Raw genomic sequence first — 16303 nt, 5'->3', positions numbered from 1 at the left:
TTGTAAGGAACCAACTTTCGCTTTGGTAGTTCATGTGGGGTGGCCTTCGAGAGACAAAAGGCAATGGGAAGTTTGGGATCGACCTTACCCAATGAAGAGAGTTGTTGCTCTTCAAAACCATAGAGTATATACTAGTTTACAAGCTAATTGAGACTTTCTCATTTTCTCAAACTCCTCCATCCTCAACATGTTTTCACGCTTTCACTCCTCCCCTTCCCACCCTTCCCATGCCCTTCTCCCCTTCCTCCCTCCCTCCTCCTCCTCGTGTTCGTATCCCCATCCGTCGCATCGATAACCCCACCAGTCGCCAGGTTACCTTCTCCAAACGCCGCAATGGCCTCCTCAAAAAAGCCTACGAGCTCTCCGTCCTCTGCGATGCCGAGGTTGCCGTTATCGTCTTCTCCGCCACTGGGAAGCTGTCCGAATTCGCCAGCTCCAGGTAGCTGCTGCCGACTTCCACCGATCTTGGTTGAAATTATTCCCGTTGCATAATCTTGGGTGCGTAAGTATCTTAGTCGAGAAGGAAAGATCAATTGTGAAGTGGAGAAAGGTGCGCGCAGAGAATAGGGAGAACAAGTAGAGCGGAACGAAGAAACGAGATTGAAAGGAGACCTTACCTTATTTTAGGTAGAGAGGGTGTTAGTTACAACGGACACCCGTCAGTTACAACAGACAACAGACACCGGTGAGAACATACGAGTCGCGATAAGTGACGAAGCGTAGGTTAGTGTAAACAGTTTGCGTCAATGTTATTTTAACAAAGACAACTATCCTGCGATTCCCCGTCGCAGATAATTATAAATAGGTAAGTCGAAATTCTCTAGCTTCATGCACATGGCGTGAGCATGGACGGAATTCTTTGGGACGAGCCACTGTTAACCGAAGACGTCAGTTACAACGTGTGTTATCATATCTATTCTACTTGCAAGTTCCGAAATATTTTCCGTGAAACAGTGGTGCTTATTTGTTTAAAAGTAGCATTTGGACTTCTATATTGTGTGGTGATGCAAGCGTAGTTACCAGGAACAAGTTTGCTACCTCCTGTACTTTATAGGTAAGCTTTTGCGCGTACTGCCGTAAACATCTGCTCTGGACACCCATTGACATTGAGTGTTAAGGAGGAAGTTAGACAGATGTTTAATACTAACAATCACTTGTCTTCTTGAACTAGTCGTATCTTTATATCTTATCACGTGATATTTTTTTAGCATGTCAAGCACCTTGGAACGGTATCGAGAATGCACAGATGGGATACCTTCTAGCAGATTTGTGATACAGGATGCAGAGGTAAGATAATGCAGAGGTAAGATAATGCAGATTTGTGATTTCAAAATTTTCCCATGATGTCGTTATGGCAGCTATCTCTCTCTCTCTCTCTATCTATCTTTCTCTCTCTCTCTAGTATGCTTATTTTAGCTTCATTGTGAAACGTCGCCGTGAAAGAACTCTTTGTTTACTAACTATTCTACTCATGGTTCTTTACAAAGACATCATATCCATCTTCATATATAGTAAAAAATATCAATGCATAAAAAAGTTATGTGCGCGTTGATCTTGAAGGTAACCTCATCACAAAGATTAGGAAATGTGAAATAAATCAACATTATTGATTTTTAAATTGGTTTATGCTTAATTTTAAGGGATCAAGTTTCCCAAAAGGGTCATAGGCCAAGTGTATATCTATTGTACATTTGCACACATGCAAATGAAAGCTCATACAATCACAACCTCTCAATAGGGTACTTTGACATGACTATATCGAAATAAATGCATTTGCGAAACCTTCATGGCTTTTTAAAGTCATGCTTGTTTAGAAAAAGATTCACATTCTTTTATATTCTTCTCAAAGAGATATCCTCATCTTAGTGTGCCTCTACATACCCTCAATGTGCAATGTAGGTGCACACAAGTATACACACAACAAGAACAAGAAGTTTCATATTAAATATAAATGAATGCCTCACTTTTCTTGCTAAAACCTCCTACTAAATTTATCATTACATAGAGAACATTTACCATATCACTAAGGTTTCCATTGAATGGAAGCTTTGTAAGGATCAATCTTTATTTTGCACTTTATTTTAAAATAGAAAATTGCAATCTACTTTCGAGTCAAGAAATGTCATTTTCTAACAATTCAAAATGTATTTTTATACTAGTATTGGAGGCATGAAGCAAGCTTGCTGAAGGAACAAATCAACTATGTACAAGGTCTACACAGGTAGGCAATAATCTTTTCACTGAAATGTTCTCAATTCTTTTTAATTCTAAAGTAGTTCGTCCAACCCTTGTCTCTCATTCAATAGTTAGTATTTCAAGTCACTATTTTCAATTATGTTTATTTGTTGTATATGTATATCCCTTGTCTATATGATTGATCCTTAATATTACATCATGTCTACATTTGTATCTTTGTCTTAGTTTCAAGTAGTTTTCTTTATCTAAACTTCTATAGTCGTATTAATTGTGTATTATACTTGACCATTGTAGGTTCATGATGGGTGATAACCTCATGTCATTACCATTAAAGGATGTCCTAAAGGTTGAATCAAGGTTAGAAGTTGCACTCAACAAAACAAGGATTAGAAAAGTAAGTAATTTAGCTATTTATATCCAGCTCTTATCAAAACTCGATGACATGAATTTCAGGGATTTTCTTTATGTGATGTGTCATGCAATATTAATTTTCTTTAAATATTTTAAATATTTGATTCTTTTTTTTTCTTGGATCATTAGGTGCAATTGATGCAAATTTAGTGCCAAGAAATGCATAAAAAGGTGAGCTTCATTTTCTATCCCCCTTTTATTTTCCTATTTTACTATAAACATGGATGTCACACCTTGTACTCCAAATTCATCATTTGTGAGCTGCTTTCCTCCTTGAGATATCTCATCAAACACATGTCTCTATGTTTTCTGCTTTAATTTTGCATGTTTTTACATCTTCTTATACACACGAGTGTGTTTGTCTAAACTAAAAGCTAGTAATTTTTGTTGTATTTATATCTAGACATTGAGAATTTATATAATAAACCTATATTAAACATTACTCCTTCCATGCATAATTTCTTTGGCTATTGCTAATCATCATGCGACACGATCTTGAATGCTTTGACTCATTGTCTCATTAATACTTTTTTTTTTCATAGTACTTAGAGGTGCCATATCTCTCCTTGTATGACCTATTGTAAAAACATGGTATCAATGGGCATTATTATATACTAGAAAGCCTTCTAGGAAGTCTTAAGCAACACCAATGTGAGGAATGTTTTGAATGTTGGGGCCCTAAACCCCATCTTGTGTTTTAATTGATCTAGACATGAGGCTACCAGTGGGGCCCTAGACCCCTGGACCCCCTTAATTGATCTAGACAAGCTCGGGGGGGTCACTCATCATATGTAACCCTATCACGTGAGTTCAACAGAAGTATATTTTTTATTTCTAAAATTTACAGAAATAAATATACATAAGGGACTATTTAAATTAGTTTTGGGAAAAATTTACAGATTTGTATAGAAAAGGGGTACATTTTATTAATGAAAAATTTACAGATAAGGGATTTTAGAAATAGGCCTTGAACGCACGTGGTATAGAGGGTTTATACATAGTGACCCCCCTAAGTAGACAAGAAGCTATTAGTTTAAATTAATGATGAAATACATGAAAGTTTATGCCCAATGTGAGAAATTGGGGTATGAGGACTTCCCAAACTTTTGTGCTCCTATTATGGATACATAGGAAAAAATCCACAAGCAATGGAAAACCATATATATATGACATGGTACAAACAACAAGGCCAGTATCACAAAGAAGAAGATATAAGTAACGAACAACCCTTTCTAGTGGTTGAGAAGGATAATGAAATGTTTATTGAGAAGAAAGAGTCATTTGGCAAAGATGACGCAAGCCATTCAAAAAACCTTTTCGATTGATAAGAAATAGGCTTTGCATGTCCAGGTGGCCAAATCTTTCGTGCCACAAGATTCCTTTCTTTTTGTTCAAAGATGTAGGCCTTAAATATAGAAATGGGTGATGTCAATTTATAAAGGCATTCTCTCTCAATCCCCCAGGGTATCAATTTAAAGTGACTAATTTTGTCTCAGACGGGACATTTCCCTTCATCAAATTTTGCCTTCTTTTTTTATTTAAACAAATAGAAGGTTTTTCTTCGCACATGAAAGATACAAAACATTATGTATATCCAGCACATTTGCATTGGTATGTTATCGATATCTTAATTTGATGAAGTTTGGAGTGTCCTAGCTTTACATGGTCATTATCACTTCTCTCTAATGAGAGAACCCTCCTTGTGTGGAATGAAGTGATTGGAGGATCTCTAGAGTCGATAATCCATGACTCATTAGCTTGGCCACACCATTTTGATTTTGAGATAGCTAAGCATTTCTTAGAGTTACTTGTGTGGCAATGCGTTTACCACTAGATTTAGAGCAGCCCACACTCAGGAGGCAACCTTTGCATAGGAATAGCAAGGTCCTTTCTTCTTTGTGTTGGCTTGATCATGATAATCTTTTTTATTACATTCATATGGAGAAGTAAAATTTTTCTTTGGTTTAGGATTGAATTGAGGTTTGGGTTTTGTCTTCTCTTTTTACCCATCAAGGTTGTATCATCTCGATTTCCTAGTTTTTATCATTGCCTTGATGAGGCAACTAGGCCATTGCCATTGCTTTGGTTTAGGATTGAATTGGGGTTTTAGGTTTATTCTTCTATTTTTACCCATAAAGGTTGTATCATCTCGATTTCCTAATTTTACCATTGCCTTGATGAGGTAACTATGTAGCTAAGAGAAAGTGGTAGGATGCACGCTCTAAATAAAAAAGCATGGTGACATAATTGTCCCACAGCTTTGAAAGACTATTGAGAAGAATATCAATTCTCTATTGATCAATCATGTTCTCATGATGCATTGCTAATTGATTTATTATGTCTTTGACGTAATTCAAATGGTCATTCACATTATGGCCCTCACCTTCTAAGCCCACCATGGTACTAGCATAAAAAGGAAAGAAAGAGTAGTACATGGTGCAATTGTTAGAGGACATGAATACAAAGTCTTGCAACAAGAAGGATCCACTCTTGTAGAAAATAGGGAGAAAGAACATCTTTTAAGACAATGTTGGTTGTTTCTCTAATGGCTTAGAAGTAGATCTCATTCTATCAATGAATGGTTTCATCATGGATGAATTTTTTTAAAAAAATATACATGTCCATACTTTTCCTTCTAAGTCCAGAAGAACCAACTACAATGCAACTCAGCTAGTAGCATAAAGATTAATGTTCAAAATTGTTCTCTTCAAAATCAAGGTCACCTAGGCTACTTGAATAGAAGGCCTTCAAGTTACTTAATAAAATGATTGAAATTACAATATTTTGAAAGAAAGTGATGTCATCTAAGGTTGTACCATCATGGGCAACTATTTTTTCTAGGGAAAACAGGTGCCCCCACATTGAATTTAGGGGCAATGAATTAATAAGTTTGTTGGGGGAGGGGGATAAAGGGGGGAAGTCTTGAATCATATAAAGGGGGAAGAATGAGGGGAAATAATTAGAGGGGGAAGGGGGAGGGGCAATCTCACAAGTGGGGAGGGGAGAGGTTGAATTAAATAAGGGAGGGAAATTACACAAGGGGGGGGGGACCACATATGAAGGGCATAAGGGAGGGAGGCCTATCATAAGAAAAAGGGGATGTAACATTGATTTGTAGCTTGATGGTAAGGCTCATGAGTTGGAAAAGGAAAGATTTGGGTTCAAATATTTTCTTGAACATTTGGGAAATCCCCCTTGCACATAGTCTATGCATAAAATAAATTAAGACATGCATTAACAAATTAAACCATAGATAAACATAGCTTAATTAAAATGTAATTAAATTAAGCCATAGATAAACATAGGTTAATTAAGCCTCCATGGACCAAAACTAATTGAAATTGGTAGAAGAGGTGAATAAAACTAATTGAAATTGGTAGGAAAGGTGAATAGGGAAAATAGTGAGAGTAATATGTTGTTGAGGTGGTAGGAGAGGTGAATAGGGAAAATAGGAGTAATGTGACTGCTCGGCCCAACCGCATTCTCACACAAAGCCCATAATAAAAGTTCTTTAAAAGTTGTATACACGAGAATCATGACATCGTCTACGACAGGTTAGGGAGGGTTAGAGACCCACCTCCTTCAGGTCTAAGGTTAGGGATCTGCCTACAAAGGTTAGGGACCCACCTCCTTTAGGTCCATGATTAGGGACCCGCTTTCAAGCAACAAGATTATAGGCTTACTTATAAATCTCAATATTTGAATGCTTTTTAGGGAATCTTTAAGTTGGATCTCAATTAAGCCTTATCATCGCTTTTAGTTCAAATAAACTTTTTTATTAACATTTCTTGTGTGTATGCATGGCACGTATAGTTTATATGAATATGTGCCTTTTTTAATAAAAGCATAACTTAAAAGAATAATTAAAAAAAAGTTTATCTTTTATTTTTATATATATATATATATATATATTAGTGAGAGAGAGAAACACACACATGGGCAAGGAGTGGGGCCCCGTGCACCCCCCCCCCACACATACACAGTGGAGCCTCGTGCCAAGGCTTCAATTTAAGTGAGCCACACAACTTCATGATGCCTAAAATCCTAAGACATCGCTTATATAATCTACCCTTTGGTAATATCATGGACAACATTTTCAAAGAAACATTGGCAAGAACTTCCTCTCCTTAACCTGTATCCAATTTCTCAATCTTTGTGATCTTTTATCTATCTATTTTGTCCAATATCTTGTTTTCCTCCTATACATAGTGACATCTAACTTTATTGAAATTTGGTTTTAGCAAAGGAATAAAGCAAGGTCCCCAATGTGGGTGCACTTGGCAACTCTCTATTTGCTTGATTAGCTCATAGTTCTGATTTTGTAGGTCAACCAACATAGAGGCCGTTGCTTTAACAATTTGTACTTTCCTTTTAACTTTAAGCAAAAGCAACCTTTTGAGAGCGTCAATTGGTTTAGAGCTTTATTGTCTTCTCGCATCCTCAAAACCTAACATAATTCCAAAGCCAACGATTACTTTATTCATATTGCATTTGAAACTCAAGTTAGAAATACTATCGTTGAAGCTATTGCATAATCAATATCTAGCCAACCACTTCGAATAATGGCAAATAAACTTTTTTCATGCCCATACAATGCTCCGAGTAAATCCCAAAATCTCTCTTGGTGTAATGATATTTTGATGGTAAGAAGAGGGATGGAAAGGGGGAATAATGTGGCAATAGACTGATGATGTGCAATTGGTGCCAAGCTCTGTCAATTTGTCCTTCCATGAAACCTCCAAGTTTCCACCTTCCTTTTCTATTTCAAATTTCCATCCTAAGATCCCCCTCAACTGGCCAAATGTAATTTACTCCACAGGGATCCGCCTACAAAGGTTAGGGACCCACCTCCTTTAGGTCCACAACCAGGAACCCACTTTTAAGTAACAAGATTATAGGCTTTACTTACACATCTCAATATTTGAATGCTTTTTAATGAATCTTTAAGTTGGATCTTGATTAAGCCTTATCATCGCTTTTAGTTCAAATAAACTTTTCTCGTAACATTTCTTATGCGTACGCATCACTCGTATAGTATGTATGTATATGTGCATTTTTTAAATAAAAACATGACTTAAAAGAATTTTGTTATAAAAAACTTTGTCTTTTATATATATATATACATATACATATATATTAGTGAGAGAGAGAAACACACACACACACATACACACAGGTGGGGAGTGGGGCCCCATGCCAAGGCATCCATTTAAGTGAGCTACACAACTTCATGATGCCTATAATCCTAAGACATCGCTTATATCTACCCTTTGGTAATATCATGGACAACATTGGCAGGAAATTCCTCTCCTCAACCTCTACTATGGTAGTGCTCAATTTCTCAATCTTTGTGAACATTTATCTATGTATTTTGTCCAATATCTTATTTTCCTCCTATACATAGTGACAGCTAAATTTATTGGAATTTGGTTTTAGTAAAGGAATAAAGAAAGGTCCCTTAGGTGGGTGCACTTGGCAACTCTCTATTTTCTTGATTAGCTCATGGTTCCGATTTTGTAGGTCAACCACTAGACTAATTGACACTCTCAAAAGGTTGCTTTTGCTTAAAGAGGAAAGTTGTTGAAGCAACGGCCACTCTGGTGTCTTCTTGTATCCTCAAAACCTAAAATAATTCCAAAGCCAATGATTACTTTATTCATATTGCATTTAAAATTCAAGTTAGAAATAGTATAGTTGAAGCGGTTGCATAATCAAGATCTTGCCAAGTACTTCAAATAATGGCAAGTAAGCTTTTTTCATCCCCATACAATGCTCCAAGTAAAGCCCAAAACCTCTCTTGGTGCAATGATATTTTGATGGTAAGAAGAGGGATGGAAAGGGGGAATAATGTGGAAATAGTTTGATGATGCACTATTGGTGCCAAGTTCTGTCAATTTGTCCTTACATGAAACCTCCAAGCTTCCACATTCCTTTTCTATATCAAATTTCAATCCTAAGATCCCCCTCAACTTGACAAATGTAATTTGCTAGGACTTCTCCCAAGCGTCGTCAGTTGAGCCGTGCATTTTCCATGCTTTGGGTTCTTGTCTTCTGACTCATTGCTCAATTAATCAATATTGATCTACTCTGAGCTCCTGGGCTAGCAACCCAAGCTAGTGCAATAGAAATCTAGAAATTTAGATGTATTACTTAGTAATTCATATCCTTGAGTAGCATTCTTGTGATATCTATGGCTTGCTTCATTGTAAAGCTAGGTGAAATATTGTCTATGATTTCACTAAATATTCTCCTCGCTCCATCTAGAAATTATTAGCTAATTGAAGAGCAAAAGCATTACCTTGATAGTGATCATAACGTAGCTCTAAGTGGGAGGCGATTGGAGGAAGGTGAGGAGAGACCTTGGCAATTATCACCATGCTTCATTAGAGAGACTGAAGAGTGAGGCTTTCATTATTCTTTATGATTTAGTTCCATGACTGGCTCATGGAGGCAGGCAACATCAACCATCCATGACTTCCAAATGTCCCAGCACTCTTGTAATTTCATGAGATCCCTGCGGCCTCTTAGACCTCAAGCACGTTTTGATGGCATCCCGCTTCGATTGAACTTCCTTGGAATCTGGTTGCTTTGCCAACATCCTCTTCAAGCAACCTTGTTCTTCGTAGTACTACCAAAGCGTTTCCCTTCCTATATAATCTCTTGGCATGCTCTTGAGTATTTGTTGATTGCCAAAGCAGGCTTGTAGCCGATGCTTGACTGTAATTGTGTAGCTTTATCCATCCTATCAAAACGATGGATAGTATTGCATCTGAGCACCTTTCATTTTGTTCACCTCTCAGGCCCTTGTGTCTTAAGTAGATGCATGCCCTTCTCTGCCTATGCTAAGACGATTGGAATCCATGTAGCATTGGAAGTCTCACCCCTCTTTTAGACATAGATCTATGCTCTTGTCTGCCTGTGCTGCTGCAACTAGAATCTATGGAGCATTGGAGCTCAACCCTCTTTTGTCAACGTAGATCCTTGCTCTTCTCTACCAAGGTGAGCTTCACATTGTGCCATTCAGTGGAAGGGCCCACGTAGCCAAATCCATCAAAGCTCCAAGGTGCTCTTTGTCTCTCTCTGTTTCTTTGTGTGCAAAAGCACTTATCTTCAAACTTCTTCTTAAGCACCCTCCCTGATTGGCTGAGCAGTGAAGGGAATCGCCTTGGAATCGCAAGGTGTAGAGAGATAGACTTCTAATGCATTCCAGCGTGAGTCTCCTCAACATCTTGCAAGATTTCTGTTCCACTTGTTCGCACCGACATTAGTAATGTGCTCATATGTTCCTGGAACATGTCCATCCAATCTCCTGTCCTCCGATCAGAGTGTACAGCTCAGCCAATCACTAGCAAGAGCATTGCCCATAGTTGGCCACCGTCTCAATCATCGCTGCCAACACATATTCCACTTCCTCGTCATTCATGTTGCATGAGAAGGTTAGCCTTGCCCACCCTAGCTTCAGCTCATGTGTCATTGACAATTCGAATGGCCCAAAAGGGATCTGCATATTGAGAGGCATTACGGCAGGGCAATAAGGGAGAGCGCTGCTTGGAGATGCGAAAACCCTGAAGTGAGGGATAGGTTGTGAGTGGGGGGGAAGAGAACATGAAGAGATCTTCTCGCTTGGATCATTGTGTGGGGAGTCCATGGAGATCCTCATTGTGCATGATTGTGAGAAAGGAGAAGACGTGAGCCCTGTACATGCCACGTGGAAAAAGATTTTATGGGACGTAGCATGTTCAAAATAAGGAAATATAGATAGATGATATGTTGCCATGTTTTGTAGTTATTTCAAAATGATTTGACTCTAGGAATACATACTTTATTCCTCTATAGATTTGGATCAAGCAAGGGTTGACATCATGTTTGAATTCAAGCATTCATAACAAACAATACTTATAGATAGACACACATAGGAATTCTCAAGGGAGAAGAGATGCATTCATAACAACAATACTTGGAGATAGACACACACACAATTCTCAAGGGAGAATAGATGCACAATACTGATGCACATCATCTTTTTGGAAACAGATTAACATTACAACAGATTTGCATGTGAATCGCTAATGAATTGTCCTAGAAAATGGGTTACTGACATTTTTGTAACTACATTTTCCACAACTCGTGGCCACCATCAAATGTCTTTTAGTGGTCTCCTTGCTCTTCGAGATGATCCTAGATACTCTTATCTCTTTTATGTCAACTTTTGCCTTGGTCAAAACTGCCAGGGCTATTGTTGTTGCTCCTAGCATGACAATGCTACCTCGTCTTGCAGTCCTCAGTCTTTTCCATCCGCAACACTATTGTTATGGCGACTATAATGTACAATACACAAGTCTACATGATTACAGTAGCTGCAGTGATTTCTTTAATTGTATCTAGCAAATGAACGTGTGATGGTCAAACGTGAGCATGTTAGAAATATAGAAATCAGAGGATGCACATAGAGACAAGAACGAATAGGTGAATCAGGATTTGTTGATCGAATGGACAAGTTACAACTTTGTAGATCATTTGTGTCGATTAGGATAGGATGCATCCTTTCGCATCATCGTGTGTGTTTAGTAGTTTAGACTAAGTGTTACTTCCAATACTCCCTCGTAAGACGAAATGTCTAAACAAGTAATAGAATATGGATGTGTGTGCATACAATCACTAGTTTTAACTTGGAGGTGAGTTGCCAATTAATAATGTGAGAGCGTATTTACAATTCATCCAAGATCAAGCAAGTCCTTGGATAGCCATAAAACTTGTGTAGCTGGTTGATTTGAAACATACATTTTCATGCCATTGATCATGTATACCATTTTTCCCCCTCAAAGGAATGAAAAAGAGAAAGAGAAGAGTCTTCATATGCATGGTGTTCTCCACTTTGAAAACCTCAACAACATTAGTATGTTCTTGTATGTTCTTGCATGGTGTTCTCCACTTCCAAAACCTCAACAACATCAGTATGTTGAGCTTCATCATGATCTCCATCGTCCATGTCATCCACTGGGCCTCCGTCAAAAGCTCCATCGCTACATGCTTTGTTTGAGCTATTCCCATACTCTTTATCTTTCATTTTTGATAGGGAACGGTAGCAATGATAGTCGTCCTTTGTGCCTCTTTTATGATTCCCACCAGATTGAGCATCTTGAGTATCATTTCCTGCCTAGGAAATAGGGTTCTTTCTTTCAAGACAATCTCCCAGCACGCTTGCAATCTGCAATCCTTTAAGCTCCGTGTAGTATAGTAGATAGATCACCTTCATGCTCCAGCCTGCATGCGGTAGTTTTGAACCTTCTGTTGGGGATGCTAGTCGCAAAGCGTGTAGAGACCTTTGGGCCTTGTGTTGCTATAGTGATGTTCACCAGGATGGAGGAAACACTTCAGCAATCACGTAAGATGAAGTTCAGACTTCATCTTGACCCTTGGATAGGGAAGTGTAAGTGCCATGTTAAAATTGATGAGGGAATTAACATGCATGTAGAGGAATACAGGCCAGTTTGCTCGGCTACATTTGGTGGCTTTGACAATGATTGTCTTATGAAACTTTCGACTAAGAATTGAATGTGTGTCATGTCTAAAATTGAAGAATTATTGTTGCTTTCGCATTTCACTTCGGATCTTTGTGTACTAAGTCAATCATCGATTGCAGGTAATCTTTTGCTTAGACTATGTCAGGCTCTTGAGGCACGATGATGAGGTTTTGGTGGGTTGTGTAGCCATCGCCCGATTATGTGTCGGAATGATGAGGAGGGACATTGTTTCCTCCTGAGTGCAGATTATTTTTTACTACATGGTTTTCTCCCTCGCACTCATCAAAGTTAGGTCGAGGGGTTAGAGGGTCAATGTTACCTCCATCAGCGAGGTCTTCTGTTATTTATAGCGGATATTCGATTGCTTTGTCTACATTTTGTCCTCTAATGGTGCATGGTGGCAGATCTTTGTCTGCTTATTCTCCCATGCAAGAGTGGGTCTTTGCCAAGGTTGTTTTTCCCATTCATGGAGCCATATCCATCAACACCCAGATCTGCTTGAGCAAACCTTTGTCCTGCAACCCAATTAGCGACAGGACCAGAGTTGGGATTATAGAGTTGCAGGGTAATGGTTTGCCCAATGAGAGATACCACTCAATTCCTCTGCCAGCATGATGAAAGATGTGGTGTTGTGAGGAAAGGAGCATGCCTATTTCTTGCCAAGATCCATCATCATCTCATCCAATTTTTGGATCCAATGTGCTGTCTTTGGAAAGGAATTCTAGATTGCACATGGAGGAAGTATTGATGCGAGGAAGTATGGACGTATTTCCAAATGATAAGCGCTTGCACTTCACATCGAGGATACATGAGCATGCATTGAAATATGCAGAGCGTGTGCTAGGCCAGTGCTAGCAAATCCAAAAGATCAAGACATTGGTGAAGGAGATGAAGGGGGTGACACTACCAAATGTGGTGTCGGATGCAATGTTCAAGAAGCTTTTGAGGAAGCAGCTTGAGCAGATGAGTGGCATCTACACAGATTTGGTGGGTGAGGGGCATGCATTGGCACAATAGGTAGCTGCAGCGATTGTGGAGAAATAAACACGAAACTATCCCAATTTGTGTGTTGGAAAAAGCTGTGAAGGATTGCACGTAGTTTGTGAAGAGGATGCTGGAGAAGGCGACGACGATCATCTTTATGCTGGAGGGTGATTTTACATGTGCAAAAGTGATGGGTGCTCTGGAGATGGAACGAATACTCTACAGAGCTAGGATCCATGTCGCAAGATGCGATTCAAGGCGAATCCATTTTTGTAACCACCCTTGCACCAATTCGTGTAGCACTTTAATTTGATGGCTCAGATTGATTAGATTGAATCCAATGGGCCATGTTCCTCCAATCCTCCTCCCCCAAAGCTCTCCTTAAGAGAGAAAAAGATGCTAGCAAGTATTAATTATCGCAATAGAAGTGCCTTATTCAACGAATAAACTCGATAATGCCTACTGTGCAATTTTCAAACAATTATTCCTCCAATAATCTTTGGCCTAGCTTGTTCATCAATCAACGGCAAGAAACGTTGAGACTCCTTGTTTCAACCTTCCAAAGACTAAAAGTCCTTCCTATTCTATCGATCCAATGATCCTAAATGTCCATGTAAGATCCTAAATGTCTATGTAAGATCCAACGTTTGGCTTCCATGGTGGCGTTTCCTGTAATGGCTTTCTCTCCTTAATGAAGAGAATAGATGCATGTCTAATAAAAGCATGTGTGTGCTTGTATTCTAATTTTCATTCACATTTCGATTTCATTGTCAAACCTAGCACACCAATTTATTCCACCGGGACAGATACTAGTATTTGTCCGACTACGGAGTATTTTGTATAACCCGAATTCTCTTTTGCTAGGGCTATAGACACGAGTAGTCTATTGAATACTGAGTATTTGTATATTGTTACAATATATTTCGCTCAGGAAAATATGCTCCGGGAAGAAAACAACTTACTGAAAATCAAGGTACGATTGGTGGGATTTTTTTTACTTCTAATCGTAATAGATCGTCTTGAATCCATGTAATTATATTAAATCCGTGTACTGCAGCTTGCTGAGGCAACATCGAGGTTCCCTTTGCCGTCAGGAGCTTCAAGTGCTCAAAGAATGGACGAATGCTTAAGTAAGAGATCGTCCCCAAGTCTTTCATTGAACAATCACGGCGCAGGTCATAAAGCTACCAAAGAGTCCGGCATTTCCTTGCACCTCGGGTACGCCGTTGTCTGAACGTACAATCTGTATTCGTTGTTCGTTACACCAAGTTTTTGACAGCAGTTTATATTGATAATTTCTGAGGCATCCATTGCCCGGAAGGAAGCTAACATCGCGTGTAAATTTTTCCTCAGGTTGGAGCTGCTTCCATCAGCCTAGGATAGGACAATACATACGTGGTTTCGTTTTTTTTGCTAGTTCTCTTTCCGACTCAATCTAAACTTGCTTTTCGCGCTACATTCCACACTGTTTACCAATCTCCGTTCCCTAGAATTCACGAAATTCTTCTCATTTCGGGCTTCATTTCAAATATAGCTTAAGCATTTATCGACATAAACGTATTTGAAAGCTTTGTGGTGGCAGTCTTTAACAAGAGTGTTTCTGCCATTGCCTGAGAGAGAGTATAAGAAAGATTGAGATGAATACGAGACGATCACATTAGCTAATTTGAGTCTCTACTGAAGCTTAGGATTCACCAAGGTTCAGAGGATAATTCTTCTCATTTAATTCTACAGGTTTCATTTCAAATATAGCTTAAGAGTATGTTAATACTTTTGGTGGTTGTCTTTAACAAGAGAGCTCCTGTCATTGAGAGAGAGAGAGAGAGAGCTCAAAAAATAAAAAATCAATAGTTAAAGAGTATTTTCATGTGCAACACATTGAGCAACTTCAAGCCTTTGCAAGACATTCCTTCAATCAATGATGCTAAATAGTTTGAAGTAGAAAACAATGTATATAAGAAAGAAAATGGACACAAGAGAATTAGACTAGTGGTTTCAAGTACTCTAATGCATTTGAGATCTAGTAAACCTAGAAAACATGCCTTTTAAATAGCATATGAAATAATTAGATTTCACTAACATTGCAAGGGAATGGAACACATATTTCTCATTAAAGACGTTATTAATTGATTTTTTAAACTGTTTTAATAAGCCCTCAGCACGAGGTAGTCCCACTCATATCAGCATCGTCTAATTCTCATGATACACAACCATCATCTTCATGCATGGATCCGCTGACTCCATCCTTTGCCATAGATGTAGATGCTCAATAGGAATTTAGTAGGTAAGTCCTCATCAGTACAAGGAACTCACATCTTCTGCCGCATGCAGAGATATATGACCCAGCGCATCTAGCTCTTCAAGTGATTCCATTCCAGCATCCATCATTAATGCTTTCACCTCTAATACGGAGCATATCTTGGGCTCATTTTCCTTTAGGAGTTGAGATCAACACATCAGTCTTTAGGATATTCTAGCATCGAGTCAGTCCTTCCGCATTGCACCACCCTTCAATCCAATTATCACCACCTTTGATTAGCGGATCATTCCTCAGTATGAGGATACTTATGCATCAGTACAGTCCTACCCCAGTTCAGTAGACATCATCAGGTTCAGCCATAGTGCAACCTGGGGAGACTCATTATTTCATCATGCACTTATGGCCGTGGTATAGATTCCTTACATGATGCACCTCAGTGGTTGGATCCATGACTTCATATCACTCCCTACATCAACATTCAGCACTGCATATGCCTCATGGACATCACATGCATTTTCAGTTATATTCCTAACTTCTAGGCCTTTATACTATCAGCTCCTTCTCGATGAGCCTATGACAGATGCTACATCCCATGCCGATGCATGTTTAGCTATGAACATAGTAGACGACCTTGAGCTTATGATAACTGAGCATATAGGTTCGATAGGTTACCGTACCTTGTCAGTTCTATGGGCCTCCCCATCAATAGAGTAGTGTATCACAGCTTCACCTTCGGCCTTAGCTTTTATGCATCCCATGGATCACTCTGTCCACACTGATTATGTAATCTTTTACAATCTTGTATCATTTAACAGAGATTACACTATTGCAGCATACATCGACATTGCTGTTTTTGAGTTGGTGACACTCTCGTATGTCACAACCGACTAGATTCTTTCTTCACAGCTACATCAACTAGCATCACATC

At 38.8% G+C, this 16303-nt stretch overlaps 1 pseudogene; it reads left to right on the top strand.

Moving 5' to 3' along the window:
* Window positions 1-227: 227 nt before the first annotated feature.
* Window positions 228-16266, top strand: LOC147887315 (MADS-box transcription factor 23-like; annotated as a pseudogene).
* The last annotated feature ends 37 nt before the right edge of the window (window positions 16267-16303 follow it).

This window comes from Dipteris shenzhenensis, chromosome 23 (genome assembly GCF_047967505.1).
Source record: "Dipteris shenzhenensis isolate YYH24624 ecotype China chromosome 23, Dip_SZ_1.0, whole genome shotgun sequence".
Taxonomy (NCBI): Eukaryota; Viridiplantae; Streptophyta; class Polypodiopsida; order Gleicheniales; family Dipteridaceae; genus Dipteris; species Dipteris shenzhenensis.
Note: the sequence above shows the minus strand (reverse complement) of the source record. Positions and strands in the feature narration are given on the sequence as shown.